This window comes from Danio rerio, chromosome 15, assembly GCF_049306965.1.
Source record: "Danio rerio strain Tuebingen ecotype United States chromosome 15, GRCz12tu, whole genome shotgun sequence".
Lineage (NCBI taxonomy): Eukaryota > Metazoa > Chordata > Actinopteri > Cypriniformes > Danionidae > Danio > Danio rerio.
This window is the reverse complement of record NC_133190.1, coordinates 36,026,857-36,044,315: the sequence shown is the minus strand read 5'-3', so window position 1 is coordinate 36,044,315 and position 17,459 is coordinate 36,026,857. Positions and strand designations below refer to the sequence as shown.

General features: G+C 33.9%; 1 protein-coding gene and 1 long non-coding RNA gene across 13 annotated transcripts in view; one reads left to right on the top strand and one right to left on the bottom strand.

Moving 5' to 3' along the window:
- Positions 1 to 17,459, top strand: part of nbeab (neurobeachin b) — a 770,985-nt gene that overhangs the window by 34,583 nt on the left and 718,943 nt on the right. The gene's annotated exons all lie outside the window — the stretch shown is intronic.
- LOC141377883 (uncharacterized) overlaps positions 1 to 17,459 on the bottom strand; it is a 41,995-nt gene that overhangs the window by 2,242 nt on the left and 22,294 nt on the right. The window contains exon 2 of the long non-coding RNA XR_012390981.1: positions 13,982 to 14,123. This is a non-coding gene — a long non-coding RNA (uncharacterized lncRNA). The remainder of the gene's footprint in view (positions 1 to 13,981; positions 14,124 to 17,459) is intronic.

Sequence of the window (17,459 nt, the reverse complement as noted above, 5' to 3'; positions counted from 1 at the left end):
CCCTTCAAAAATGGAGGCTGATCTGGATTGGAATTGTTCTCACTCAAAGACGAAAAGATGATGGACTGTTCATATATGATGATGATGATGATGATAATAATAATAACAACAGCAACCACAATAATTATTATGTAATAATAATAATAATAATAATAATAACTATGTTAAAATAATAAGAAAAACAACAACAATGCCTATTATATAATGATAACTATATAATGATAATAATAATAACAACTATTATATGATATTGATAATGATGATGATTATGATGATAATTATTGTAAGAAGAACAACTACAACCGACTATTATACAATAATAACTATATTATAATAATAATAATAATAACAACAACAACAACAACAACAACAATAATAAATATAGCTGCAAGCAGCAATTAACGGGGGTCAAGCAGTTTAGCAGGATACGGTTATATAGCAGTTAGGACGCCTGTAAGTAGTTTATTCGACAATGAAATATACGATAAGAGTGTTGGAGTTTATAGATTGAGCTAACAAACGTTTGATCAAACACTCCAGAAATGCAACATCAGTTTTTACATATTGACAAATTTTTAATGAACATTTCGAGTGACCACTTTTATGTCAAAGTGACCAGCATAAGCAGCCCTATGATATAATGTGTAGATCGAGTCATGGCACCTTAGACAGAGACACGACATGTCAAATTTCTAGTTAATCAATAAACGGTTACTCAGATACAGTGATTTTACAATGTATAGCGCCATCATGTGGCCAATGTCTACGAGTTTTATGCTATGACCTTAGACTGACCTTTTGCATATGTGTAACAAGTTTGGTGAAGATATTTTAATTCATTCATGAGTTATGGCTATTTTAGCTCTTCTTAATAAAAATTACAAAAGAGCAGTGAATAAGCTATTAGTGATCTCCTACTGCCATCTAGTGGCCACGGTGTAATTTATTTATGTGATTACAGCCATTTAGGTGTGCATAAACATAACCCTTCTATAATTGAGCATGTTCTAACTATATAAAATGAAAAATTTGTATTTTATTAAAATAATTAAAAATCTACAGAGTAAAAAGTGTGAAAAGCTTTGACTAAATTTGATCTTAAATGGATTAACTGTGTTCATGCCATGTCAGTTTGGGATTCAGAATGCATTACATAACATTACATCACATTCTTTGCTACAGAGCAGTAAAATAAACAATAAGTGGTCTGTTACTGCCATCTAGAAGCCACAGTTGTGATTTTCTTTACATGTTTTAAAACAAGGTGTTTAATCATAGAACCAGTTTTGCCAATTAGAATTATTATGAAGAGGTTAACTGGGACCAAATTAGATGTTTAATGCATAACAGTGTTTACATCAGGTCAAAATGTGATTCAGAATGATCCTAAATGCAATTTCCCTGACTTTAAACTCAAAAAATGTAAAACAACAAAGGTATGCAAATGTATTGAACAATAAATAAGTGGTCTTGTTGTGACATCTAGTGGTTAGAAATGGTAGGTGACAGTTAAAAGTCTGTGTTATAGTGGCTAAAATTATAGAATACTGAAAATATGTGTTTTTGAGACCTTTAAACATCCAAGATGGGCAAAAAAATTGACTTGTAAATCATTTCAGTGATAAGTGTGTAAATGAAGCACATTTACTGCATTTGTAAGCCATTTTAGCATGTTTTTAGGACCATTTCTACTATTATAGCGCCACCTATTGCCCAATCTCCACAAAATTTTGCATGTTTATTCACATTGATTTGCCACATCTGCTCACCAATTTCTGTGATGTTTTCCTTATTGGTTTACAGGCATGTAGGTTCGTGTAGACACGCCCCTTTTGTTAATGAGCCTCTTACAGCTATCTAAAATGGAAAGTTCAACTTTTTTTTGATAATTATTGATCTACTCAGTCCAGAGGTTCATACAACACTGGTTTCGTTGCGATTGAGTTAAAAACCAGGGACTAGTTCGCAAAAGTAGGTTTTGTTTATATTGATGGTTTTTTAATGAACAGTTTGAGTGACAGCAGTGGTTTTAGTCTCAAACTGTTCAGTATGAGCAGGCCTATCATATGATATGTAGATTAAGTGTTTTTTGTGAAATAGTGTGTAAATGAAGCAAATTTACTTTATTTTCAAGCGGTTTAGCATTATTTAAAGACTATTTTTGCTATTATAGCGCCACCTATGGTTTGATCTTCACAAAATTTTGCAAGTTTCATCTCGGTGATATGCCACATGTGCTCACCAATTTCTGTGTTGTTTTGGGCTTTCCTTATTGGTTTACAGGCATGTAGGTTCGTGTGGACACGCCCCTTTTGTAAATTAGCCTGTTACAGCAAGCCAAAGTGAAAAGTTCCACTTTTTTGATAATTATTGATCTACACAGTCCAGAGATTCTAACAACACTGGTTTCGTCGCGATTGAGTGAAAAACCAGGGACTAGTTCGCAAAAGTAGGTTTTTCCTATATTGATGAATATTTAACGAACGGTGTAAGTGACAGCAATGGTTTGAGTGTCAAACTGTTTGGTATGAGCAGGCCTATCATATGATATGTAGTTTGTGTGGTTACGCAAAAGATTGTGTGATACACAACCCATTACACCTTAAAAACGCGTAAAATCGCCCCCTAGTGGCCGATTTCTTTCAAAATTCTTACAGCCCTCTAGGACCGTGAGTCGAACATACCCAGCGAGTTTCGTTCCGATCGCTGATCGTTAACCTTGTTAAATGGCTGCTCAGTTTTAATTGGCCAATGGCGGCCATGTTTTTTGAGATGTGCCAATGTCCTTATAATATTTCATGGCAAACTGGTCAAAGACACTGCATGCCAAATTTCAAGCTGATCGGACTAACGGTTGTAAGGTTAGGGTCATTTTATGGTTTTTAAGCTTTATAGCGCCACCATGTGGCCAAAGTCTGCGGGTTTTGCAGTGTCACCTCAAATTGAGCTTATACATGTGTGTACTAAGTTTGGTGATGATATCTCTTTCTGTTCAAAAGTTATAGCTCCAATTAGCATTTAGCTTCAATTAGCATCGAACATTGTTGTGTACTGTTTCGAGTGAGAATAAAAATGTCAACTTTTTTTTGATAATTATTGATATTCAGTGTCCAGAGAACATTTGAGAGGTGGTTTGGTTTAGATTGAGTGAAAAACCTAGGACTAGTTCGCAAAAGTAGGTTTCGGACAAAACGCGATGTAGCGGGAAAACGGTGCGTCGTAGAGCAAAAAGTGCAGCTGTGCACTTTTGTTAGGTCTAACTCAAGGATTCAAAAAATGTAAAGTTTTTGAGTCTACGACAAACGGTGAACGTATAGCGGCCAAAAATGTCCAAAATGTTGGTTTTTGGCGCTGTAGCGCCACCTATGGTCCGATTTGGCTGATCTTTGGTGAGAATGTAGTGTACCGGGGTACTACGATCTGGCCAAGTTTCAGCTCTCTCGGCCTTACGGTTTGGTCTGGGCAATAGTGACTTCGGCAGAATAATAATAATAATAAAAATCCTAACAAATACAATAGGGTTTCAGCGCTACGCGCTTGACCCCCTAATAATAATAATAATGATAATAATAAAAACAAAAAACTATATAATAATAATAATAATAATAATAATAATAATAATAATAACTATAATAATAATAATAATAATAATTTATTATTATTATTAATATTATTATTATAACTGTAATATAATAATAATAATAATAGTGATGATGATGATGATGATGATGATAATAATATTCACTTTTGTACAAAGTTTTTTTTTTATTATGTATTACTATTATTAATATTCAATGTTATTATTTCCTAGTTATACAAACTACCATTTTGGTAATTATTAAATATTATTAATATTAATTATTATAATAAACATTACCATTTTTATTTTAGTTTTAATGTAAGCTTCATTAATGCTAGCTGCTGTTTACTTTTTTACTTTAAGTTTAGTTGTGATTTTGTGGGTTAGTTAAACTGTGATTGATATATTAGCAACAGAGAGATGAAATGTTAAATGTTTATCAAATTAGCTTTTTAATCAAATAATTTTATAACAGATTGTGCTGTCCTAGTTCAGAGTGAGCAGCAAATCTGAGTCCAGCTCCATAGACTTTCAGTATTTGCATGATTTGAGCTGTACTGTCAGGCAGTGTTTGACAGAGGGTCTAACAGTCTCCTTCATGTCTTCTTTGATTGTCATGTGTCTGGACGGATCATGACTTTCTTTAGTCTCGGGCAGCAGCAGCAACAGCAGGGTCTGTAGTCTGTTTGTGATGTATAGATTTGCATGATAACTACTCTCCAGTCACACACATGCTGCATAATGCAAACAAATCACATGCACTGCAATTAAGGGCTCTATTTTAATGATCTAGGTGCAAAGTCTAAAGCTTAAAAAAAAAACTTGAACGCTTGACTAGCACGAAAACAGGTAACACAGACAATTAGGCATGGGCTGGCATAAGATTCTGATGGTATGATAACCTTGAATAAAAATACCACGGTTTCATCTATTGAGCACGGTATTGTGCTCGTTGCTCTAAAATATATTATATTAAATGTCTGGGTAAAAAATATCTTAAAAACAATTATTGTCCCATGCCTACAGATAATTTGCGCGAAGATAAAGAACAAGCGTCCTCCATTTGACCACCTTTTAGGTAAAAACCATTAGGTCAAAAACCAATGAAAGCTCAGAGATGTTTTTAAAACTTTTCTTTTTTTTCTTCTTTATTTTCTTTCACATGACGTCATACAAATTCATGGTACAGAAGTTATTTATTTATTAAATTATTTTTTGTGTCAATGTGAAAGAAATAAGACAGTCTAACATCACCTGAAATTATACTCAGCCACATACAAGGCTAATAATATTCGTTGCAGGTTAGACTTTCTCATCAGAAGTAATATGTGATCACATTCACACGTCCGCCTGAGGGACTCCGATAACTCCAGTCTGCCATCTGCTTCATTAGCACGACTTGTTCTGTTTTAAATTCATTGTAATTGTTGTGAAATAGGGGCTGAAGTATTCGCTCAAGTCCCATCGGGTGTTGTTCTTCAGCGCCGCCACTGCATTGAAAAGCACTCCGTTTGTTTGCTGGGAGTTGTTGCATTCGCACTGTTTAGAAGATTTGGCACAGAGGGAGATTTTCAAAACCCATCTCACTTCCCACTGATAAATGAGGTTATTGTCTCATTCCTTTATGGGAGGAATGTAATACATAGTAAGCAGATTGAAATTATGACTTGGGTGGAAATCAATTTGGGTTGTAAGTCGCTTGAGTAACTGTTGGCGTGCGCAGTGGCTCCAACGACAACGTCTGGGGGATTTTGTGAGACTTGTAAAGACCAAAGCGTCTGCCAAAATCTACTGACAAAGCAATCTTTTGGAGACGTGGCATATATTTTATATATGGATCTTCGGGCACTTTGACAACTCGAGAAGATGCAGTTTGTTAAAACATTTATCATCTGTCCTGCAATAAAGATCCCAGGCTGTGATTAAGTGAGTTTAATGTTGTTTGAAAGTGGATTCTTGATATGCTGTGTGATGGGAATGACATTCATTATTAAAAAAGTTGGACAGCAAGTCAGCAGTTTTCTGAACTTGGGGGAAAAAACTGTTTGTGACATTTGAACACTGCTTAAAATGACATGATAAATACGTCCTGACATGTTTTAGGTCACTTTGGCTTAAATAAGTTTATTTAAACTTGCGATTTGTTTTTTAAAGTTTAAAGTTTAATGTAATATGAGTTAAAATGACAAGAACATTATTTTATTCACTTGAATTTTATTTTCAATTCAATTAAACTCAATTCATGTTTACTACTGTAGCGTTTTTACAGTGTAGATTGTGTCAAAGCGTCATAACATTGGAGTTCTAGCAAATTGAGACTGTTTCAGTCCAGTGTTCAGAGTTCAGTTTAGTTTAGTGTGGTTGAATTTTTACAGGAACAAGTTTTAACAGTGGTAATGACACACATAGGTTGTCTTAAATAAATTATATATGAGATCTTTGTCAGAATATTAAAATTGTTCTGATCACCAGGGATCCAGGAAGTGATTCTGTTACTTTTTGAACCACAACTCCTGTCATGCACCTCACACACACACCTGTTCCAGAATCACAGATGATTACACACACAGCTGGGAGCTGATCTAAGACTGATTACAAAGACTATATATATTGATCACCTTCCCACACAGTATTATAACACTTGTCCTGCCGTGTCTCGCAGTGTTTTTGACCCCTTGCCTATTTTTCTTTTTAATGTTGTGTTGCCGCCTATACTGACAATTTGCTTCTTTCAATTAGGTTCTGTCTACGCTTCTGGATTACCCTTATGATTCTGTTTGTACCTGTTGACGGTTGCCTGCCTGACCATTATCTCTTTAACCTTTTTAAATCAAGTGCTATTTTGGGGTTTCTGTCTGGATTTTGCCTAGCTAAATTTAAAAGCTTCCCAAATCCACATGCAAAGGCGTAATTGCAAAAGTTTGGTATAATTTTTAAGCAAACTCTTTGTTGCACACCCTTTTTTTGTAAAGTCAAATTTGAAAGTGTACCTTTTAGGTTCTGTGTGGTCTAGGTTGCTGTAATTAATTCTAGTTGTTCCTGCACATGTCAGTAATGTTAAAGTCTTTATCATAATCTATGCAAAAGTTATTCTATTCCAACTGATGATAGAATGGAACCACTTAATTTAGACCAGTGCAGATCTTAAAATTTAAAGAATGTGGAAGTAAATAGCAGTACCAGATATGCAGAGTTTACAAACTGTGTGTGGATTCTCATCTCCATGGTCCAGCGTCACTACTATTACAAAACGGTTACATTTATGATTCTAAAAATATCTTTTGCTTTAACAAATAATGCCTTTCACGTTTTTATAATAACCAAATTTGTACATGATTTTTAACAAATGTTTTGGAATGTATCAATTGTTGGCATAGACATAATAACAGTAAAAGTGTAAACAGTGCTACTTTTGTAGTAAAGTGTATTATTTTAAGACAGGATTTTATTTAGAATTATTATTCTAAATATTTAGAATTCCTTTATTAGAACTCAGTCTCTAAACTCACTGAAACATAAATCATAAAGTCATGCATAAATAGAGTACACATAAATGAGTACACACAATTTTGAAAATGAATATTTTTTATCCATTTCTCTGTGAATTTGAAAATTTTTACATTTTTTGTTTCTCTTGATTTTAGCTGTTTTTAAAATGTTAAATTTCTAACATATAATTTATGCGGCAGATTTTTGGACTGTTTAGATAAGCTCCAGATGTGGCTTCAGTACTGACTAATCTAATGTATACTAGCTAATCTAATGTACACTACCGGTCAAAAGTTTAGTGTCAGTAGGACTTTTAAATGTTTTTAAAAAAAAAGCTTATCCTGCTCACCAAGGCTGCATTTTTTCATGAGAAAAACAGTAAAAAATTGTGAAATTGTGAACTGTTAATGCACTACAAAACAACTTTTCAAAAGTAGTTTATAATTTCATTTACTAGTTTATTCCAGTGATAAAGATGAATTTTCAGCTTCGTTACTCCAGTCTTCAGTCACATGTTACTTCAGAAATCACTCTAATATTAATTAATTTATTATTATTATTATTATTATTATTATTATTATTATTATTATTATTAGTAGTAGTAGTAGCAGTAGTAGTAGTAGTATTAGTATTAATAATAATTAGTATTAATATTAATAATAATAATAATAATAATAATAATAATAATAATAATAATAATAATATTAATAATAATAATAATAATAATAATAATAATAATATTAATAGTAATAAAAACAATAATAATGACTGGAGTATTAATTTAATTTGAAACTACATACAATAAAAAAGCAGTTATTTAAAATTATGATAAATATTTTACAGTTTAACCATTTTATTTACATTTGATAAATGCCGCCTTGATGAACTAAAAAAAAAAACATAAGAAACTGACCCCAAACCTTTGACCAATAGTATATATGCACAAATATAATATTGTAAAGCATCCTATAGAAAGCATCAATGTAAGATTTGTGAGGCATGCACTTATAAATGCTGAGCACTGTATAGAAAATCAAATTGACTTATTTAAAACAATATACAAATAGCCAAGCCGATGGTAAAAATAAATAAAAAAAATATTTAATTTGTTTATATTTACAATGCAATATTTATGTGAATAAAGAATAAAGTCATTAATATGATTGGTAGTTTTGAGCTCTCGTGTTTAGTCCTCTTCTCTGTTTTAACAGACATGTTACATTTGTTTAATATAGCGTGTTTTTCTCATTTTAGAGAAATGTGCTTTGATGCAAATGTATTCAAATGCTGAAAGTGATTAGCATGTCAGCAGGAAGCTGTAGTCTCAATTTACCTGACATATTCTCTCATTTGAATTCTCTCCGCATTTTAAACAAGCCTGAAGTTTAGACTAAACACTGCGGAGAGTTTGCTGCCTGTTTTTGTTAAACTTAGCTGTTGTTAAAGGTTAATGCAATTCTTTCCCTGAATGTTTATGATGTTTATTGATCACGTTCGGTCAAGACACATCAATTTTGTGGAGATGCAGGGGCAATAAAATATGTAAGAGTGACTCAGATTTAAAGCAGTCGTATTATGCTCCTTTTCATAAGATGTAAAATAAATCAAGTCGAAAGTGTCTGTCTGTGAAGTTTCACCATCTCAGATCATTATTTATAGTTTGGATGTGAGCATAAGCCAGCCCCATCCCATAAATGTAACTCTTTTACGTATTGTCAGAAAAGTGGCTTATTCTTATGAATTAATACATTTTTTTAAAAGGAGGCGTGCCCACAAACCCCATCCCTAAACCTGTGTCTCATTGGAAAAGCAAATCATTCATCTATGAATGAGATCATACAAATTATTATAAAGTAGCCACTAAATCAGCAAGTTACAAATTGTTGAGAGATTGCGTTGGCAGAAGCACTTGTTTTTGTGTGTGTGCCTTTAAATGCAAATGAGCTTTTACATGCTATTTTCACACTACAGAAACAACAAAACAAACCCATCTCAGGTAGGCCTGTCACAATAATCATATATCCAACACATGGGCATGACCTCAATCATTTTTAGTGATGCAATATATATTTGCAACATTTTAGCTGATTTTGGAACATCTCTATATCCATTGGAGGTGTCGGTGTCGGTATGGTTAAACAACACTATGGTACTATTTACTATAAATTACTATAGTGTATTTTCATGTGGGTGTCTGATAACTGAAAATAGATCTGGTAGCAGATATCGTAGCCTCTGTTACTTTTTACCTTGCATTTTTTTGTTAACATTTATTACTATTTATTAAGAGTATTTCCTTTCACGGCTACGCAGTGGCACAGTAGGAAGTGCTGTCGCCTCACAGCAAGAAGAAGGTTCGAGCCAAGGCTGGGTCAGTTGGCGTTTCTGTGTGGAGTTTGCATGTTCTCCCTGCATCCGCGTGGGTTTCCTCCGTTTCGGAGTTGCATGTGATCATATGATCATCATATGATGAGTGGCATAAAATGGTCTTAAAATTACAATAATATTGTTTATCGCAATATATTTTGATGCAATATATCAATATTTTGATGCAATCCTGCCGGGCTCAATCTCAGGCAGACAAAATATCAGAAATGATCATTAGCAGATATAAAGGGTTAGTGGAGATGCTCAGATGTAATGTAATGTAATTTAATGTAATGTGTATTAATATAGCGCATTTATTGTGTATGGCCATACACCCAAAGCGCTTTACAATCATGAGGGGGGTCTCTCCACACCACCACCAGTGTGCAGCATCCACTTGGATGATGCGACAGCAGCCACAGGACAACGGCGCCAATGCGCTCACCACACACCAGCTATTGGAGGAGTGGAGAGACAGTGATAGAGCCAATTCGGTGGAAGGGGATGATTGGGAGGCCATGATTGTAAGGGCCGATAAAGGGACTTTGGCCAGGACACCGGGGTTACACCCCTGCTCTTTCACGAGAAGTGCCATGGGATTTTTAATGACCGCAGAGAGTCAGGACCTCGGTTTAACGTCTCATCCGAAAGACAGATGTTTAATTATGCCAAAGAATGTAATAATTTATGCATGTTCTTCAGCACATCCTTTATAAATCAAATTCAACCTCAATTTTATCAGTGATTTCAGGAGTCTTCATATTTTATGGTACATCCAACAACAGAGCATTTTTTTATTGGTGTTTAACAAGACAACACATTAAAGTATACAATACAACATGGGGAAAAATTACAGATTGTCTTATTTTTCTTATTTTCCCCCTATCCCCAAAAAATAAATTATATTAAAATTTAAATTAAAATAAATTCTTAAAATAATAATAATAATAATAATAATAATAATAATAATAATAATAATAATAATGAATGAGCAAGTTTATGATGAGCAAATAAAATATATATTTTTTTTAAAGTTCACATTAAAGAGTCAATATTTCCTCTTTCCAATTATTTACTGTGTATTAGATCTGATATCAACTGAACAGGGTATAGCCTTTGATATAATTTAAAACAGGGTTCCAGGTCTTGTAATAATGATTTGAGAGATCCTGTAAGTACACATCTAAATTTCTCAAGTTTTATGTAACTAAAGATTTCTCAGATCCACATGTCATGTGATTCCACATGTCATGTGTTCCATTTGATAAGAATGGCTCGTCTAGCTAAAAGAGTAGAAAAAGCAAACAACCTGGCGAGATGCAACAGTCAAGTCAACTCTCTCTGAAACACCAAAAAGAGCTGTAAAGGGGTTAGGGACTAGATTTCTGTTAATAGATTTATTAAGTGTGCCAAAAACACTGGACCAGAAATTTTTTAATTGGGAACACAACAGAGCATTTTTAAAGTTTTTTTTTAACGCAGACATTGTATATCTTGAAAAGTTATACAAAAAGTTCAGTGGTGCTGTGAGTGTAAGCGTGAAGATTAAGGGGCAGTGTTATTTAATAAAATCTCCTTATGACCTTATTCTGCGATGCGGAAGTGCGCTTGTTTTTGCTGTTGTTTTAGAACTTCAATGTGAGAGAAATGACTAGAAATAATAACAATCGGCAGAAAACAGTCAAACTACATGTACTTGCTCTACAAACAAGTGTGTTCATGACTATACATAAAAGTAGAATAAAATGATATGTTTTTCTGTGAAAACCTATGAAAACTAATGAGATCGGAAATCTACAAGCAAAACAATTCCAATGGTCGTGCCCGCTTGTACGTAGAGAATTAGGTCAATATGTCACTAGGGAGCAACATCTGATTGGCTTGTTTTTTCGCATCATTGCATAGAAAAGGTTAAAAAAAGTTACATGGTTCTCTTTTTTAACATATTCTGTGTTGGTAGAGGCACCAGAGATCCAATTATATTATTTAAATATATATGGATGAAGTCAGACTTTCATGTTATGTTCCTTTTGGGGGGTTCGTTTATGACTAATGTCTTCTTTTTCACTTCAGGTGAACATGGCAACATGACAACATGCAAGCTGCATATTGACTGTAGTAAACACACAACCTTACCTGACATAAGTACAAAGGTGAACGTAGTTGTTATTTGCAGCACAAAAGTGTTCTTGGAGCTTCGTATGATTGCAGTTGATCAAGTCACGTAAAATGTTTTGTGTGGAATTTTTTTGTCTTTGGGAGATGAGGGAGCTCTAAAATTTCATCTAAAATATCCTAATTTGAAGTTGTATGAAGGTTTTAGGCAATTTGAACGATATGAGAGTGAGTAATTCATTAAATCATTTTGATTTTTGGATGAACTTAGTCTTAAATGTGGCTGGAGGTAAGCAAATAAGGCAAGTGCAGGCTTTATTTCAGCAGCTCTTCAGAGATCAGAAAGGTGACTAAAGATGCCATTACTGTTTATGGCTCATTATTTCAGTGCGCGGCGAGCTGTGGAATAAAATGTCCAATGACTAATTTCATTTGTAATGCTCTGACTGCTCATTGCTGAACCACAATTCAATTAACCCCAAATTCTACATTACCGAAGCACTGTGTGTCGCCTTTGCTCTGTTTATTGTAAAACATCAGTCGAATCTGTTCAGAATTGTAGAAGAATGTAGAAAAGCCCATTTTTTTCTTATTAGATTATGTTGTGTTATAGGTTTCTGTTTTTTTCTCTGGTCTGCCCTTTAACTCACAGCTTGATATTCATTGATTCTCATGGCCAGCTCGCTCGATTTTATTGTATTCAGAAAAAAAATGTTTTTCTGTCCTTTTTTTAAAAAATATTAACATCAGTTAAATGTGTGTTAAGTTGTGCATTTCTTCACATTTGTAATGGAAAATGAATGGTATTTTACATTTTGTTGCAGTTATATGTTTTGATTCCAAACTGATTTCGATTTTTATTGTAAACAAAAATATTTTTACAATAAAAGTAAAACTAAATAATATTGATAATGAGAATAAAACACTTTTTGCTGTTCTGATGCATATTAATTATATTAGTTGCATATTATTGTGTGCATTTAGGATAGAGAAAATGTAATACTACAATTTTATGTAGCGACCCAGTGGCGCAGTAAATAGTGCTATCACTCACAGCAAGAAGATCAGTTGGCGTTTTGGTGTGGAGTATGCATGTTCTCCTTGCGGCCACATGGGTTTTCTCCGGGTGCTCTGGATTCCCCCACAATCCAAAGACATGCGCTACAGGTGAATTGGGTAGGCTTAATTGTCCGTAGTTAATGTGTGTGTATGAGTGTGTACGGATGTTTTCCAGAAATGGGTTGCGGCTGGAAGGGCATCCGCTGCGTGAAACATATGCTGGATTTGTTGGCGGTTCATTCCGCTGTGTCGACCCCAGATAAATAAAGGGACTAAGCCGAAAAGAAAATGAATGAATAAGTAAATATAATTTGATGTTAGGATACAATAAAATATTCTTCAAATTGGATTCTTCATTTTTATTTCAGTCATTTTAGTAGTTTTTATGCTGATTTAGCTTTATTTAATATTTTATTGTACAAATGAAAACCAACTGGGGCAGCTTGGTGCCTTGTTGGTTAGGACTTTCGCTTCACAGTAAGAAGGTTGCTGGATCGAGTCTCGGCTAGGCCAGTCAGCATTTCTGTGTGGAGTTTGCATATTATTCTCCCTATGTTCATGTGGGTTTTCTCTGGGTGCTCTGGTTTCCCCTCACAGACATACCATAGTGTATGAGTACCTTTGTGAATGTGAGAGTGTATGGGTATTTCCCAGTACTGGGTTGTGGCTGGAAGGACATCTGCTGCATAAAACATATGCCGGAATAGTTGGCGGTTCATTCCGCTGTGGCGACCCCTAAATAACGGACTGAGCCGAAGGAAAATGAAAGAATAAACTACTAATGTATGAGTGAGTGTGTGAATGTGTGTGTGGATGTTTCCCAGAGATGGGTTGCGGCTGGAAGAAGATGCGCTGCATAAAAAACTTGCTGGATAAGTTGGCGGTCCATTTCACTGTGGCGACCCCGGATTAATAAAGGGACCAAGCCGACAAGAAAATGAATGAATGAATGAATAATCTCAGTTAAAGGTGGAATAAATGATATATTTCAGAATTAGTATTTTTATTTAATGTATTTTAAGTTCATGTTATTCTTATAAATATAAAATATATACATATATTTTCTGTAAATACCCTATCAGCTACTGTAAGAATTTTTTTTTAACTCTATGATGATGGCTCATAGTGTTAAATGTAAAAAATAAACTTTAACCTTCTTAGGTTGTGCATCTCAACTTTTCAATGTGACTTTGTTTTTGTTTTTTATTGTTTTTGTCACAAAATATCTGATAATTTTGTATTACAGAACCACGATTGATGGTGTTTACAGAACTGACCACTGAAATCTTGGTTTGTTGCAGATGTGTGTTGGGAAAGTGTATGTGCTGTACTTGAATGATAAATGGAGAAAGCGGCGCTCTCTGTACTTACAGCCACAATCAGCAGCAGGACGTGAATTATAGAGGCTTCCTGTTGCTCCACCTTCATTTTCTTCCTCATCTGTTTCCAAAAAAGCTTGTTTTTCTTAAGGCAGCGTCAAGGCAACCCATCCTGAATCATGTCACCTGTTAATCTGAGAATACAGCAGGACAGACCTTATTAGATTTGGCCCAGACAAATGTCGTTCACAGGAATGAGCTGCACAATGAATCCAATATTTCCTTTTTAAAATAATGCATTTAGCTTTTTGTGTTCGCCTAGCTACTGAGCATTCCAGTGTTTTTGCTCCAACACGTTTTCTCTGGAGTCTTCTCGAATCTTCAGTCCTTCTGTTTTGAGAGAGTCTTGAAGGATGTGTGACGCACATGTTGTCTTGGCTCCATTTACAAGCCCGTTTGCAGTAACGAGTTGTTTTAACAAGCTGTTCTGCAGGTTCTTGAATCGACGCGCTAGTTTTTCTGTTACTCTTTGTTTTCCGTGCCTACCATGCTTTTTTGATTGTTTTGTTTTGGAGGGTATACTAAAAACTGAGAGACAGAGGAGAAACCGAATCAGAGATTTAAAGATGCTCTTAAATATCTATATACTAAATACACATATCTATGTATCTGTATTAGGGCTCAACAATATCTATTGTGTGAGCATTGATCTCGTAATGTATGTAGCTGGAATAGTCACATTGCAGTTTATTATTATTTATTAAAGATTAAAAGATAAAGGTATTATTATATATATTTATTTTTTGTTATTATTGATTCAATGAATACGATGTTATTTTATATTTGATTGATCAATTTCTGTACTTGAAAACTTTTAGACTCCCCTGAAAAGCATAAAGCATTGTTTATTCATTTATTTTTGCATGCAAATTATTATTATTTATAAATTATTATAATTTATGCAGATATACTACATCCAAAAAAGATCATCCCAGTCAATCTAAATTAATGAAATCTTTCCAAGTGGAGTTATTCAAATAATCAGTTGAAATAGGGTATATGCCAAAGCATGCTAATAGTATTTTTAATTTGCCAGTAACCGGGGTTATTTTTTCCGGTGAATTGTATGCCAGTGCAAAATCGGCGTGTTTAAGGTCTGTTTTCTTTAAAAAAAAAAAATCAGCAATCTCCAACGGTTGAGTGATATCCGATATAAAGTGGTTCTCAGATTGTACAAGAAGCACTGCATTAAATTACATTTTCCCCGCCATGTCTTTATAATATGAGCATTTATTTTACTCCAGTATATTCAATGGAGCTTCTGCGCTAGCCTGCCAAAAAACGGCTTTTTGTCTCGTTTTATGCTTGAGCAACTAAATGACTGCCAAAGTCTGATTGTATTTGAACTACATTGCAACATTGATGCTGTAAAAAAAAAAACACATATAATGGAAAAAAAAACTCACAATAACAGGTCACCGGAAGTTTATCAGTATGGGAAACAAACTAGCTTGGCATATACCCCATTGTATTCATATTGCAATAAATATTGCGGTTAAAATAATATATCGCAATGTCAGATTTTTCTAATATCGTGCAACTCTTATCTATATCTGTATATCTATACGCTATTTAAATTGTGAACCTACTCTGGTCTCATTATTCTGTTCAGTTACAATTATCATGTTAATCTTTTTGGGTTAATTCGATGTTCCAGTGCATCATGGTGCATTGACAATGCTCTCCATACACAATATTTAATTTTACCTCAAAACACAAAAATATAAATTTGACTTTTAATACAAGCAGATATATGAACTGAAAACAAAGAAAACAGGCCTTTTAATGTATTAAAAACTCATGTAGAGGCAGAGAAGACAACAGGAACGTAATAATCCTACTTGCTTTTTGATTTATCTATATAAATCTTACAGACCTCAAATTAATTGAGATTTTAATATATTGTACATTAGGAATTGTTAAATAAAATGTTTATTATATATATTTATAATTTATATAATATTATTTTTAAAAGCTTCAATTTAAAATATATATTTAGTTTTTTTATGATTTAGTATATTATAATATTAATATAAAATTCATTCATTCATTCATTCAATTTCCTTTTGGCTTTGTCCCTTTATTAATCTGGGGTCGCCACAATGAAATGAACCGCCAACTTTTTCAACATATGTTATACGCAGCGGATTCCCTTCCAACTACCACCCTGTACTGGGAAACAGCCATACAGATCCATTTACACTCATACACTACGGACAATTTAGCTTACCCAATTCACCTGTACCGCATGTCTTTGAACTTGTGGGGGAAACCGGAGCACCTGGAGGAAACCCATGTGAACATGGGAAAAACATGCAGACTCCACACAGAAATGCCAACTGACCCAGTGACCTTCTTGCTGTGAGATGATCATGCTATCCACTGCGCCACCGTAATGCCCCTATAAAATACATATTTTATTTAAAAGTCAAATATTAATCAAATAGTCAAATTTTTCTGATTATTTTCCCTACCGTGTAAGTCATGTGACCCCACTCTGTTGAGGCTGATTTACAGTATACTTCTGCATTGAGAGCATGCGTATAGTCTGATGCAGCCTTCGCGCAGTCGCATACCAATGCACCTCTCAAAAATTAACCTACACGTTGTGATGACAAATAGCGCAAGCTCTGTGATTGGTCGGTTTGGTAGTGTTGACACTCGTGGGTGGCATGGATATATAAATAAAAAAATAATAATTGTTCATTAATCGAAATCGAGTTAAAATGTACAATGAATCAACATTTTGATTTTTGGTCAATCCGCCAACCCTATAACTAGTGTAAAGCTGCCGAGGGTACCTTAGCACATTTTGGTCCTGTGTACAAATTCGGTTCGAAATATTTCAGTTCTATGAGAAGGTTTACGATTGTGGTTTACTTCTTGGCCAAATGCTAGCAATTTTTGGCTTCCTAAATTTCCTGAAGACTCTTAACCAAAATGTATGGATACCTGGTCTTTTTTCTGGCTGACTCCTTGGACTTCCACTTTACATGTGGAAAGATTTAGAAATGCCTTCCCTGGAAACTCTGCAAAGTCTGATACTGTCATTTTTTTCCTAACAACAACATAAAGACTAAAAATGTTGTTTAATTTCTGAAGATTTATACGTTTTTTTTTCTTTCTTTTTCTCAGTGTCTTTTTGTAGGTCATATATGTCTTGTATGTTGCCATTTTCTCTTGTTTCATGCTTTACTTTGCATTTTTCATAGATTATTGTTTCATGATTGGTTTGTTTGTCTTTAAGATAAACTTTTTTCTATCATGTAATGCTATTTTATTTTATTTTAACAGCCAGAAATCACTCAATGTCAGATTAAATGTTTCTTGTACAAACTAAATCTTGTAAATTGTACTGTTTTAAATGCCTTTGCTGTCATTTTGACCATTGAATGCATCCTTTGCTGAATAAAGTACATTTTATTAATATAATTTTGATAATTTACCTCCCCATAGTCATGATTTTCATG